This window comes from Lithobates pipiens, unplaced genomic scaffold (genome assembly GCF_037356315.1).
Source record: "Lithobates pipiens isolate NorthernLeopardFrog02 unplaced genomic scaffold, aLitPip1_a1.2 Scaffold_30, whole genome shotgun sequence".
Taxonomy (NCBI): Eukaryota; Metazoa; Chordata; class Amphibia; order Anura; family Ranidae; genus Lithobates; species Lithobates pipiens.
In genome coordinates, this window is record NW_027507791.1 from 184,928,009 (window position 1) to 184,935,083 (window position 7,075).

The following is a 7,075-nucleotide window of genomic DNA, read 5'->3' on the forward strand; positions in this document are numbered from 1 at the left end:
TGCATATATGTGTAATGCCTTAATAAAACCTTTCAAATCAATACAATACTTTACATTCAGTTGTCATACATATATATACCATACACTTATCTCTAATTCTCTATACACCCTAAATACTTACGGTGGTACCTAAAAGAAAAACAAGCAAAATCTTATATATATATATATACAATGGCCAAATAAAGTTACATTATATCAACATGTTATTATAAGTGCACTTTCCAATATTTCCCCAAAAAGATTGGGCGTCCACTCAGCCACTCCTTATACTACGGGCGTATCCTATACTTCCCGAGTTTTAAACACACTTATATATATATACCTCTACTCAATACAGTCAGACCAGCCTAGTCAGACTACTCAAAAAACCCAAAATACCTGCGAGCCCCTCTAACCTTCCAAGGGGCCAGCCTAGCCCGTTGCGAAGGCACAGTTATGTAAGTGGGTGGATATACAAGGTTATTTGAACAAGGCAAGCACCAACACCAGTTACCAAAAATAGGTAAAAAGGAGCAGAATGTGTCTTACCTGTTCAAACAAACGCCAGACCCCACTCTCCTGGTACCAAAACTGTTAGGTTGCCCGTCTTCTCTTTGTGGCCTAGGCTCTTGGAGATGGCTCAGTGGAGGTCCTCGCCGGCGGGTAACCGATGACTCATACAGACACAATTGGTATGCTGAAATGGTTACAATTCTTTAATACTGGATTCGCCGTTTTATACTCTTTTTACAAAACTCTGCCCCAATTTTGGGGGCCAATCAAAATGATACATATAAATGTTCATTAGCATATTATTCGTCAATGTCTTGTGACCTTAATTTTAACCTCTGTATTTCAAACTTATTACAGTTCAATAATTCCTTACTTTCTGTTACCGACTGCTGACCATGATGTGCCAGCCACAACTTCCTAAAAACCAAATCTAGCCTTTTACCCAGTAACAGTGTACAGAGATGAAAACCACAAACAGATGCTTCCTGAGATGAAGACATTTAACAGAAATAGATAGACATGGCAATGAGATAATTCAGTTATTGAGCAATACTGTCATGAGATAGATTCTCTAAATTGTATCAAGAAAAGTCTCTTTCAATCACTAAGCAGATAAGCAATCCTGAACTTATATCTTCAGGGTGAAATCAGTAATCAGAATCAGCAATCAATAATGCAATGTATTATGGAATCTCCTTACACTAACCAGGCCCAACCCTGCTTAGCATCCGAGATCAGACGAGATCGAGCGCACTAAGGGTGATGTGGCTGTAGGCGATCTTGCACCCTACTTACAACTCTCTTGACAAAAGCCAAGGTGGTCACCTCAGGCAATCAATAGGAAAAATACAGCAGGTCGCCAAAGCCAACAACATAATGGAAAAAAGCCTACGGCACCTGGTATTCCCAGGCGGTCTCCCATCCAGGTACTAACCAGGCCTGACCCTGCTTAGCATCCGAGATCAGACGAGATCGAGTGCATTCAGGGTGATGTGGCCGTAGGCGATCTTGCACCCTACTTACAATTCTCTTGACAAAAGCCAAGGTGGTCACCTCGGGCAATCAAGAAAAAAAATACAGCAGGTCGCCAAAGCCAACAACATAATGGAAAAAAGCCTACGGCACCTGGTATTCCCAGGCGGTCTCACATCCTGGTACTAACCAGACCCGACCCTGCTTAGCATCCGAGATCAGATGAGATTGAGCGCATCACGGGTGATGTGGCCGTAGACGATCGTGCACCCTACTTACAACTCTCTTGACAAAAGCCAAGGTGGTCACCTCGGGCAATCGAGAGGAAAAATACAGCAGGTCGCCAAAGCCAACAACATAATGGAAAAAAGCCTACGGCACCTGGTATTCCCAGGCGGTCTCCCATCCAGGTACTAACCAGGCCCGAACCTACTTAGCATCCGAGATCAGACGAGATCGAGCGCACTCAGGGTGAAGTGGCTGTAGGCGATCTTGCACGCTACTTACAACTCTCTTGACAAAAGCCAAGGTGGTCACCTCAGGCAATCGATAGGAAAAATACAGCAGGTCGCCAAAGCCAACAACATAATGGAAAAAAGCCGACGGCACCTGGTATTCCCAGGCGGTCTCCCATCCAGGTACTAACCAGGCCCGACCCCGCTTAGCATCCGAGATCACGCGAGATCGAGCGTGTTCAGGGTGATGTGGGCGTAGGCGATCTTGCACCCTACTTACAACTCTCTTGACAAAAGCCAAGGTGGTCACCTCGGGCAATCGAGAGGAAAAATACAGCAGGTCGCCAAAGCCAACAACATAATGGAAAAAAGCCTACGGCACCTGGTATTCCCAGGCGGTCTCCCATCCAAGTACTAACCAGGCCCGACCCTGCTTAGCATCCAAGATCAGACAAGATCGAGCTCACTCAGGGTGATGTGGCCGTAGGCAATCTGGCACCCTACTTCCAACTCTCTTGACAAAAGCCAAGGTGGTCACCTCAGGTAATCGATAGGAAAAATGCAGCAGGTCGCCAAAGCCAACAACATAATGGAAAAAAGCCTACGGCACCTGGTATTCCCAGGTGGTCTCCCATCCAGGTACTAACCAGGCCCGACCCTGCTTAGCATCCGAGATCAGATGAGATTGAGCGCATCACGGGTGATGTGGCCGTAGGCGATCGTGCACCCTACTTACAACTCTCTTGACAAAAGCCAAGGTGGTCACCTCGGGCAATCGAGAGGAAAAATACAGCAGGTCGCCAAAGCCAACAACATAATGGAAAAAAGCCTACGGCACCTGGTATTCCCAGGCGGTATCCCATCCAGGTACTAACCAGGCCCGACCCTGCTTAGCATCCGAAATCAGACGAGATCGAGCGCATTCAGGGTGATGTGGCCGTAGGCGACATTGCACCCTACTTACAACTCTCTTGACAAAAGCCAAGGTGGTCACCTCGGGCAATCGAGAGGAAAAATACAGCAGGTCGCCAAAGCCAACAACATAATGGAAAAAAGCCTACGGCACCTGGTATTTCCAGGCGGTCTCCCATCCAGGCCCAACCCTGCTTAGCATCCGAGATCAGACGAGATCGAGCGCATTCAGGGTGATGTGGCCATAGGCGATCTTGCACCCTACTTACAACTCTCTTGACAAAAGCCAAGGTGGTCACCTCGGGCAATGGAGAGGAAAAATACAGCAGGTCGCCAAAGCCAACAACATTATGGAAAAAAGCCTACGGCACCTGGTAATCCCAGGCGGTCTCCCATCCAGGTACTAACCAGGCCCGACCCTGCTTAGCATCCGAGATAAGACGAGATCGAGCGCATTCAGGGTGATGTGGCCGTAGGCGATCTTGCAACCTACTTACAACTCTCTTGACAAAAATCAAGGTGGTCACCTCGGGCAATCGAGAGGAAAAATACAGCAGGTCGCCAAAGCCAACAACATAATGGAAAGAAGCCTACGGCACCTGGTATTCCCAGGCGGTCTCCCATCCAGGTACTAACCAGGCCCGAACCTGCTTAGCATCCGAGATCAGACGAGATCGAGCACACTCAGGGTGAAGCGGCCGTAAGTGATCAAGCACGCTACTTACAACTCTCTTGACAAAAGCCAAGGTGGTCACCTCAGGCAATCGATAGGAAAAATACAGCAGGTCGCCAAAGCCAACAACATAATGGAAAAAAGCCTACGGCACCTGGTATTCCCAGGCGGTCTCCCATCCAAGTACTAACCAGGCCCGACCCTGCTTAGCATCCAAGATCAGACAAGATCGAGCTCACTCAGGGTGATGTGGCCGTAGGCAATCTGGCGCCCTACTTCCAACTCTCTTGACAAAAGCCAAGGTGGTCACCTCAGGTAATCGATAGGAAAAATACAGCAGGTCGCCAAAGCCAACAACATAATGGAAAAAAGCCTACGGCACCTGGTATTCCCAGGTGGTCTCCCATCCAGGTACTAACCAGGCCTGACGCTGCTGAGCATCCGAGATCAGACGAGATCGAGCACATTCAGGGTGATGTGGCCGTAGGTGATCTTGCACCCTACTTACAACTCTCTTGACAAAAGCCAAGGTGGTCACCTCGGGCAATCGAGAGGAAAAATACAGCAGGTCGCCAAAACCAACAACATATTGGAAAAAAGCCTACGGCACCTGGTATTCCCAGGCGGTCTCCCATCCAGGTACTAACCAGGCCCGACCCTGCTTAGCATCCGAGATCAGACGAGATCGAGCGCACTCAGGGTGATGTGGCCGTAGGCAATCTTGCACCCTACTTACAACTCTCTTGACAAAAGCCAAGGTGGTCACCTCAGGCAATCAATAGGAAAAATACAGCAGGTCGCCAAAGCCAACAACATAATGGAAAAAGGCCTACGGCACCTGGTATTCCCAGGCGGTCTCCCATCCAGGTACTAACCAGGCCTGACCCTGCTTAGCATCCGAGATCAGACGAGATCTAGTGCAATCAGGGTGATGTGGCCGTAGGCGATCTTGCACGCTACTTACAACTCTCTTGACAAAAGCCAAGGTGGTCACCTCGGGCAATCAAGAAAAAAAATACAGCAGGTCGCAAAAGCCAACAACATAATGGAAAAAAGCCTACGGCACCTGGTATTCCCAGGCGGTCTCCCATCCTGGTACTAACCAGACCCGACCCTGCTTAGCATCCGAGATCAGATGAGATTGAGCGCATCACGGGTGATGTGGCCGTAGGCGATCGTGCACCCTACTTACAACTCTCTTGACAAAAGCCAAGGTGGTCACCTCGGGCAATCGAGAGGAAAAATACAGCAGGTCGCCAAAGCCAACAACATAATGGAAAAAAGCCTACGGCACCTGGTATTCCCAGGCGGTATCCCATCCAGGTACTAACCAGGCCCGACCCTGCTTAGCATCCGAAATCAGACGAGATCGAGCGCATTCAGGGTGATATGGCCGTAGGCGACATTGCACCCTACTTACAACTCTCTTGACAAAAGCCAAGGTGGTCACCTCGGGCAATCGAGAGGAAAAATACAGCAGGTCGCCAAAGCCAACAACATAATGGAAAAAAACCTACGGCACCTGGTATTCCCAGGCGGTCTCCCATCCAGGCCCGACCCTGCTTAGCATCCGAGATCAGACGAGATCAAGCGCATTCAGGGTGATGTGGCCATAGGCGATCTTGCACCCTACTTACAACTCTCATGACAAAAGCCAAGGTGGTCACCTCGGGTAATCGAGAGGAAAAATACAGCAGGTCGCCAAAGCCAACAACATAATGGAAAAAAGCCTACGGCACCTGGTATTCCCAGGCGGTCTCCCATCCAGGTACTAAACAGACCCGACCCTGCTTAGCATCCGAGATCAGACGAGATCGAGGGCAATCAGGGTGATGGGGCCGTAGGTGATCTTGCACCCTACTTACAACTCTCTTGACAAAAGCCAAGGTGGTCACCTCGGGCAATCGAGAGGAAAAATACAGCAGGTCCCCAAAGCCAACAACATAATGGAAAAAAGCCTACGGCACCTGGTATTCCCAGGCGGTCTCCCATCCAGGTACTAACCAGGCACGACCCTGCTTAGCATGCGAGATCAGATGAGATCGAGCGCATTCAAGGTGATGTGGCCGTAGGCGATCTTGCACCCTACTTACAACTCTCTTGACAAAAGCCAAGGTGGTCACCTCGGGCAATCGAGAGGAAAAATACAGCAGGTCGCCAAAGCCAACAACATAATGGAAAAAAGCCTGCGGCACCAGGTATTCCCAGGCGGTCTCCCATCCAGGTGCTAACCAGGCCCGACCATGCTTAGCATCCGAGATCAGACAAGATCGAGCCCATTCAGGGTGATGTGGCCATAGGCGATCTTGCACCCTACTTACAACTCTCTTGACAAAAGCCAAGGTGGTCACCTCGGGAAATCGAGAGGAAAAATACAGCAGGTCGCCAAAGCCAACAACATAATGGAAAAAAGCCTACGGCACCTGGGATTCCCAGGCGGTCTCCCATCCAGGTACTAAACAGACCCGACCCTGCTTAGCATCCGAGATCAGACGAGATCGAGGGCAATCAGGGTGATGGGGCCGTAGGTGATCTTGCACCCTACTTACAACTCTCTTGACAAAAGCCAAGGTGGTCACCTCGGGCAATCGAGAGGAAAAATACAGCAGGTCTCCAAAGCCAACAACATAATGGAAAAAAGCCTACAGCACCTGGTATTCCCAGGCGGTCTCCCATCCAGGTACTAACCAGGGCCAATCCTGCTTAGCATCCGAGATCAGACGAGATCGAGCGCATTCAGGGTGATGTGGCTGTAGGCGATCTTGCGCCCTACTTACAACTCTCTTGACAAAAGCCAAGGTGGTCACCTCGGGCAATCGAAAGGAAAAATACAGCAGGTCGCCAAAGCCAACAACATAATGGAAAAAAACATATGGCACCTGGTATTCCCAGGCGGTCTTCCATCCAGGTACTAACCAGGCCCGACCCTGCTTAGCATCCGAGATCAGACGAGATCGAGCGCATGCAGGGTGATGTGGCCGTAGGCAAACTTTGCACCCTACTTACAACTCTCTTGACAAAAGCCAAGGTGGTCACCTCGGGCAATCGAGAGGAAAAATACAGCAGGTCGCCAAAGCCAACAACATAATGGAAAAAAGCCTGCGGCACCTGGTATTCCCAGGCGGTCTCCCATCCAGGTACTAACCAGGCCCGACCCTGCTTAGCATCCGAGATCAGACGAGATCGAGCGCTTTCAGGGTGATGTGGCCTTAGGTGATCTTGCACCCTACTTACAACTCTCATGACAAAAGCCAAGGTGGTCACCTCGGGTAATCGAGAGGAAAAATACAGCAGGTCGCCAAAGCCAACAACATAATGGAAAAAAGCCTACGGCACCTGGGATTCCCAGGCGGTCTCCCATCCAGGTACTAAACAGACCCGACCCTGCTTAGCATCCGAGATCAGACGAGATCGAGGGCAATCAGGGTGATGGGGCCGTAGGTGATCTTGCACCCTACTTACAACTCTCTTGACAAAAGCCAAGGTGGTCACCTCGGGCAATCGAGAGGAAAAATACAGCAGGTCCCCAAAGCCAACAACATAATGGAAAAAAGCCTACGGCACCTGGTAT

The 7,075-nt window shown here is 49.7% G+C and overlaps 8 non-coding genes and 16 pseudogenes across 8 annotated transcripts in view; all 24 read right to left on the reverse strand.

Annotated features, from left to right (window-relative positions):
• Nucleotides 1-1,377: 1,377 nt before the first annotated feature.
• LOC143950329 (5S ribosomal RNA) lies at nt 1,378-1,496 on the reverse strand. The gene has a single exon (XR_013265741.1). It is a non-coding gene; the product is annotated as a 5S ribosomal RNA (ribosomal RNA).
• Nucleotides 1,497-1,605: 109 nt separating this feature from the next.
• On the reverse strand, nt 1,606-1,724 carry LOC143947775 (5S ribosomal RNA; annotated as a pseudogene).
• A 109-nt stretch (nt 1,725-1,833) lies between these two features.
• On the reverse strand, nt 1,834-1,952 carry LOC143946621 (5S ribosomal RNA; annotated as a pseudogene).
• A 109-nt stretch (nt 1,953-2,061) lies between these two features.
• On the reverse strand, nt 2,062-2,180 carry LOC143946771 (5S ribosomal RNA; annotated as a pseudogene).
• Nucleotides 2,181-2,289: 109 nt separating this feature from the next.
• LOC143945138 (5S ribosomal RNA) lies at nt 2,290-2,408 on the reverse strand (annotated as a pseudogene).
• A 109-nt stretch (nt 2,409-2,517) lies between these two features.
• LOC143954913 (5S ribosomal RNA) lies at nt 2,518-2,636 on the reverse strand (annotated as a pseudogene).
• Nucleotides 2,637-2,745: 109 nt separating this feature from the next.
• LOC143952272 (5S ribosomal RNA) lies at nt 2,746-2,864 on the reverse strand. Its single transcript, XR_013267465.1, has one exon. It is a non-coding gene; the product is annotated as a 5S ribosomal RNA (ribosomal RNA).
• Nucleotides 2,865-3,190: 326 nt separating this feature from the next.
• On the reverse strand, nt 3,191-3,309 carry LOC143944922 (5S ribosomal RNA; annotated as a pseudogene).
• Nucleotides 3,310-3,418: 109 nt separating this feature from the next.
• LOC143947457 (5S ribosomal RNA) lies at nt 3,419-3,537 on the reverse strand (annotated as a pseudogene).
• A 109-nt stretch (nt 3,538-3,646) lies between these two features.
• On the reverse strand, nt 3,647-3,765 carry LOC143945140 (5S ribosomal RNA; annotated as a pseudogene).
• Nucleotides 3,766-3,874: 109 nt separating this feature from the next.
• Nucleotides 3,875-3,993, reverse strand: LOC143947354 (5S ribosomal RNA; annotated as a pseudogene).
• A 109-nt stretch (nt 3,994-4,102) lies between these two features.
• LOC143949600 (5S ribosomal RNA) lies at nt 4,103-4,221 on the reverse strand. Its single transcript, XR_013265502.1, has one exon. It is a non-coding gene; the product is annotated as a 5S ribosomal RNA (ribosomal RNA).
• A 109-nt stretch (nt 4,222-4,330) lies between these two features.
• LOC143953750 (5S ribosomal RNA) lies at nt 4,331-4,449 on the reverse strand. The gene has a single exon (XR_013268803.1). It is a non-coding gene; the product is annotated as a 5S ribosomal RNA (ribosomal RNA).
• A 109-nt stretch (nt 4,450-4,558) lies between these two features.
• Nucleotides 4,559-4,677, reverse strand: LOC143944887 (5S ribosomal RNA; annotated as a pseudogene).
• Nucleotides 4,678-4,786: 109 nt separating this feature from the next.
• Nucleotides 4,787-4,905, reverse strand: LOC143950660 (5S ribosomal RNA). Its single transcript, XR_013266007.1, has one exon. It is a non-coding gene; the product is annotated as a 5S ribosomal RNA (ribosomal RNA).
• A 326-nt stretch (nt 4,906-5,231) lies between these two features.
• On the reverse strand, nt 5,232-5,350 carry LOC143945761 (5S ribosomal RNA; annotated as a pseudogene).
• A 109-nt stretch (nt 5,351-5,459) lies between these two features.
• LOC143951653 (5S ribosomal RNA) lies at nt 5,460-5,578 on the reverse strand. The gene has a single exon (XR_013266905.1). It is a non-coding gene; the product is annotated as a 5S ribosomal RNA (ribosomal RNA).
• Nucleotides 5,579-5,687: 109 nt separating this feature from the next.
• On the reverse strand, nt 5,688-5,806 carry LOC143948775 (5S ribosomal RNA; annotated as a pseudogene).
• A 109-nt stretch (nt 5,807-5,915) lies between these two features.
• LOC143946136 (5S ribosomal RNA) lies at nt 5,916-6,034 on the reverse strand (annotated as a pseudogene).
• Nucleotides 6,035-6,143: 109 nt separating this feature from the next.
• Nucleotides 6,144-6,262, reverse strand: LOC143954282 (5S ribosomal RNA). Its single transcript, XR_013269288.1, has one exon. It is a non-coding gene; the product is annotated as a 5S ribosomal RNA (ribosomal RNA).
• Nucleotides 6,263-6,371: 109 nt separating this feature from the next.
• LOC143945323 (5S ribosomal RNA) lies at nt 6,372-6,490 on the reverse strand (annotated as a pseudogene).
• A 110-nt stretch (nt 6,491-6,600) lies between these two features.
• LOC143944188 (5S ribosomal RNA) lies at nt 6,601-6,719 on the reverse strand (annotated as a pseudogene).
• A 109-nt stretch (nt 6,720-6,828) lies between these two features.
• Nucleotides 6,829-6,947, reverse strand: LOC143946137 (5S ribosomal RNA; annotated as a pseudogene).
• Nucleotides 6,948-7,056: 109 nt separating this feature from the next.
• Nucleotides 7,057-7,075, reverse strand: part of LOC143951654 (5S ribosomal RNA) — a 119-nt gene continuing 100 nt past the window's right edge. Inside the window, exon 1 of the ribosomal RNA XR_013266906.1 lies at nt 7,057-7,075. This exon is cut by the window's right edge and continues 100 nt beyond it. This is a non-coding gene — a ribosomal RNA (5S ribosomal RNA).